Here is a 5,762-nt window from a genome sequence, read left to right as displayed (position 1 = left end):
TAGTACATACAAAGTGTGTTGGAACAATGAAGGAACTTGGATTATTAGACCCAAGTTAGAGCACGAGACCGTTGAGCAGTGACAATAGTTTCTGGGATGCACTTTTTTTTACTGGCTCTTTTTATGGATGCAATTAGAGGATCGTGCTAACTATACATTTAAATATGTGTTTGATACCGGCCCTGACTCATTTTCTGATGTAGTCATCAGCATGATAGTAATAGAAATAAGAGCCAGGGATGAAGCTACGTGGAAGGATGTGCTCCGTCAAAAAAAGAGGGAGGCTGACCTAGAAGCTGAGCGACATGAGAGGGAAAGGCTGGACATGGAAAGATTGGAGAAGTAGATGCAGAAAGAAGAGGCTGAGGAGGAGCAAGAACGAGTGAAGCGTAAATACAAGTGCCCTGGGCATGACAAAAAGGCTCAACATTAGAATGTCCTTTATGTGTATTCTTTTGTGATGTAACTTTATGGAGTTAGCAGTAGCACAATCTTTGTAAAATTCAAAACTATGTCAAGTCATTTGATGTTGTAATATCATGAGGGATCCGGATCACCGTTTCAATGTCCAAATTTGTTCTCACTTACATTTGATATGTTAAGAAACAACTTTTGTAATATTTGATTCTTTTGTGACCAAATCGGGGTTTCTATGTGTTAGCATAATGGGTATGCTAACTACCATCTTGGATATGGTAACTAGCATACTAAGTATAATAACTAGCATATTGGGTATGCTAACTAGCATGTTAGCTAGCATATTGGGTATCCTAACTAACATACAAGGTATGATAGCTAGCATACATATAATTATAATATGCATTCTGAGCACATTAGAAGTATGCTACATAGCATACAAGGTATGCTAGTTAGCATATTGAACACACTAACTAGCATATTTGGTGTGCCAACTAAGCATGCTTTTAGGTAAATAGGGTATGCTAACTAGCATACATGTAATTATAATAAGCATTCAAAGCATAGTAGTAGTATGATACATAGCATATTGGGTATGCTAGTTAGCATATTGAACATACTAACTAGCATATTTGGTGTCCCAACTAAGCATTCTTTGAGGTTAACAAGGTATGGTAGCTAGCATACTGGGAGCTTTATTGCCAATTGAAGTAGAAATTCCTGCTCTCAAGTTGTTGTCATTGGAAGATGAGGAGCAAACGAATGCATGGCAGAAAAGGTTATTGGATTTACAATGCTTGCAATTGGATAGAGTTTTAGCTTTGAGTTACTATGAGGAAGTGTCAAAGAAGGCTCAACTAAAAGCCAATGAATAAGTGGAGGACAAGAAAATTGAAAAGGGTGATTTGGTGTTGCGATACAATAGTAAGATGGACAATACCTTTCAAAAAAAAAAATCAAATGAAATGGGAAGGTCCGTTTACTGTTGTAAGCAAATTTGAAAATGGCACATATCAGTTGGCAAACTTAAATGGTGCCCCGCATAAGTATCGTGTTAATGGGTATAGATTGAAGAAGTATCTAGCACGTTTAATGACAATTGTGACTGATGAAATGATATCAATAGAAGAAGACAATGTAAAGACATCTGAAAATGTGGATGAGGTTTCTGGGGATGAAATGCAACAGTTGTTCACCCTAGACACCTCTGCTTGTCATGAATGACTAAGCAGGCAAGGGGGGGTTGGCAAGCTATGTCACACATTTTTTGGATAAGCATGAAGTCACTAAGTCATGCCAAAAACCTTACCCACTAGCCTCATGTATATATGTGTACATAGCCCTGCAAGTTTTGGAAGCGGCCTTGTAAAAATTCATGTACAAAGGTGTGATTTTTCCAAGCTTGAATGCTGATGCTAACTAGCATACTAGGTATGCTAACTAATTAACATACCTAGCATACTAGGTATGCTAACTAATTAGCATGCTAACTAGCATACTGGGTATGCTAACTAGCATGTTAGCTAGCATATTGGGTATGCTTGTTAGCATATTGTACATACTAGCTAGCATATCTGGTGTGCCAGCCAAGCATGCTTGCATGTATACTGGGTATGCTGACTAACATACTAGGTATGCTAACTAGCATACATGGACTGCTAACTAGTATGCTAATTAGCATACTTGGAGTGCTAAGTAGTATGCTAATGAGCATGTTGTGTATGCTAACTAGCATACCCAATATGCTAATTAGCACGACTAGAGCATACCCAATATGGATGGTAGCTTAACTATCATAATGTCTAGCATACAAAGAGATAGCATAATCAATATGGTAGTTAGAATACAGGGTATGCTTGTAATTGACTCTCCAACGACGTTGAGAACTTGAAAATGCTAATGTTGGTTTACTCAACATGGCTGTAAAAGGCAATTATCATTATTGGCAACAATAAACGCCATAGCCATACACACACACACAAGATCAGGGAACTGACAGAACTGCATTACCCGCAACAAAAATTATGTTGAAAATCCTTAGGTTATAGCTTACAAAGTGAAGGGCATGCTATTATAGATTGCTTCATAGATTTCTGGGGTGATTGTGTACAATTGCCTTCTCTTTGGGATGTGTTTCATAGGTATTTTGATACATCGTACAAAATGTGAAAGTATGTGGATGATGGGTTGTGCACTGTCTAACTTGAAGGTTTATGCATCCAATTGCTTGTAATAAAATCCTTGCACAACATACGAGCCTCTGTCAATTACATTGCTCCATTCATTGATGTACCCCTTCTCCACCTTCTCCCTTGCTGTGCAACACACTTGACTAGGTAGAAATCCACATCCTCAGCATTGGTTGAAGAATCTTGATTTACCACAAATGTGTCACCAACACATAGAGCACTACTTGACGCATCATGATGGCCTTCGTACGTGAAGTCATCATAGCCAATGACTTCATCTACTGGAATGTCATCTGTCGGCTCAGAATCAATCTCAACCTCATCAGGTAATGGCATCAAAATATGATACTCCCAAGGTTGCATGTGAGATTTGTTGATGCAGCGATTCCAATTCGAGTGCATGCATGCATCACAGAAGCATGCCAATGGTCTTGTTGCAAGGGCAGTTGGATCCTGCAGGTTGTGACCATGGAAAGCATGCAAAGAGAAAGCTTCCTTAACAGTGGCACAATTCCACTTGACTTCTCTATTCATGTCCCCTAATTTAACCTCCCAAAACACACAGGCACATTCCCTTTCTTTTGAAGGATACGATGCAAGTGGTGCTCCCTTTGACAGGTTGGCTTGGCAATAAGCAACCACATCTGCTGCACACTTAAGAATAGCACCATTAGGCTTCAACTATTCATGGGTCAAGGTTCTTTTCACAACTACTCTTGCACCATCGTGCTCTCCCTTTCCTTGCCCTGATCCAAAGAAGAACCAGCTCATCTCGATCCCTGTTAGTCCACCATATCTTGCAACAAAATAGAAAGGCCTAGCTCCCTTGAACTCCGAGGCCGCACCATTGGACCACACCCATTGGTGTTTAGGAGTCACACCCTCTTGTTGTAACCAATCACAATGTAGCATGAAGCAATGTTGCACAAACAATGTGTCATGCACCTTGTCATCTGATATGAAGAGGTGGATTATTTTGACTACCTCCCCTTCCTTGCGGTAGTACGTTATGTGTACAAAAATGGTTACTTGACTAGAGTGCCAATGCATTGACCGATTCTCATTTTGCTCCTTGAAGGCATAATTCTTTACAAAATCAACAACTGAAACCACCACATCATCTAGAAACCTAAGTAGATAGTCCTTGGAATTTTTGTGCTTGCCATCGAACTATATAGTTATGAGTGATGAAGATCTTCAACTTGGACTTCAAGAGTGGAAGGAACTCCGAGCACTGCATTTCTTTATGCAACATATCTTTTCTTTTCTTTTGTGTTTCCATGCTTGTCTTTTGCTTCTACATAGGCAAATACTTTCACAATAATCTTCTTACCTGGCTTTGTCATCTCCAAGTAGCATAACTCCATCCTCTTCACTCCACACATCTTACAATCTCCCATAATACATTCCCTTCTATGGAAACCTGCATCTGGCTGCTTTGGATAGAGAACTGACTCCCACACTTGTGTAACACCTTTGACAGTGTGACATGAAGCCTTGCAACCCATGCTAATGTTGTTGCTCATAGCACAAATACTGCATACACAATTGAAACCTCCTTCATGTAGACAAAAGCACGAGAGCACATGTGGTTCAATGTGTTCTTTAGAAAGGACATTTGCACATGGTATTCACAACATCATGTGTATCTATCCTTTAGCCGCCTACAAAATAATGGATTCAAAATCTCAAACATTTTCATGCCAATCTTGCAATTTGGATGCTTCTCTTTTAACCTATCAAACAACTCAATCTGCAATATCCACAAATGATCAGCTTATGCTTCCAAAATGCTAAGTGTGATATACAAAATTCCACCCAGGACATCCAACATGCTCCTCAAAACAAATTAGTGTGTTAACCTGCACACTCAATATGCTAACAGTGTATTAACAAGCAAAGTTATTGCATACAAACTATGCTAACTAGCATACCAGGTATGCTAACTAGCATATACAATACTCTGACTAGTATACCTAGAATGCTAACTAGCATACCAGGTATGTTAACAAGCACACCCAGTATGCTAGTGAGCATCTTTGAATGATCTCTAGCACACAAAGTGTGTTAGCTTGCATTCCGAATATGCTAATGAGAAAATTGGGTATTCTACTTAGCATACTGGGTATGCTCACTAGCATACAGTTTGCTACCCAGAATACCAGTATGCTAGTTAGTATATTAGGTATGCTAACTAGCATAGAGGGTGCTAGCCTCCATCCCCACTCATTATGCTAGTTAGCATATAAGAAATTCTAACTAGAAGACACATTGTGCTTACGAGCATACTAGGTATGTTAATTAGCATACTCAGAGCCGACTTGCATATGAGGTATGCTAAACTGAATAGCATGTGTGCTAACTAGGTATGTCAATTAGCATGGTGAGTAGGCCAAGTAGCATACACATTGTGTTAATTCTAGTTAGCATTTCTTAAGAAATGCTAACTAGCAGACACATTGTGTATACTAGCATTACTAGGTATGCTAACTAGTATTCTACATATGCTAACTAGCATACTATGCATGCTTACTATCATACTCAGTGCCAACTAGCATATGATGTATGCTAAACTAAATATCATGTTTGCTAGCTAGGTATGTTAATTAGCATGGTGAGTATGCTAAGTAGCATACACATTGTGTTAATTGCTAGTTAGCATATTAGAAACGCATACACATTGTGTTTACTAGCATACGAGGTATGCTAACTAGCATACTCAGTGCCAACTAGCATATTAGGTGTGATAAACTGAAGAGCATGTGTACTAACTAGGTATGCTATTTAGCATGGTGAGTATGCTAAGTAGCATACACATTGTGTTAATTGCTAGTTAGCATATTAGAAATGCTAACTAGTAGACACATTACAGATAATGTTGTCATGTTTTCAAAGTAGACACTATTGCATAGAGGTCTCTTTCATAAGGAAAATAATTCTGTTGTGTAGAATCAAGTGTCTAGCTTTCAAATGCAATTAGTCTTCTCTCTTACAGAAGGACTGGGCCAATAGCATGATTGCCAGTATCGTTTTTGAGCACAAAAGGTTTTATAGGGTCTATAATAGCTAAAATAGGACTAGCTAGTGTGACCTTGAGAGCATAAAAAATTTGCTATTGAGTGTCTATCCACTGAAAGGTTTTTTCCTTGGCTTTCA

The sequence above is a fragment of the Adiantum capillus-veneris genome, chromosome 30 (genome assembly GCF_014529385.1).
Source record: "Adiantum capillus-veneris isolate H3 chromosome 30, ASM1452938v2, whole genome shotgun sequence".
Lineage (NCBI taxonomy): Eukaryota > Viridiplantae > Streptophyta > Polypodiopsida > Polypodiales > Pteridaceae > Adiantum > Adiantum capillus-veneris.
Note: the sequence above shows the minus strand (reverse complement) of the source record.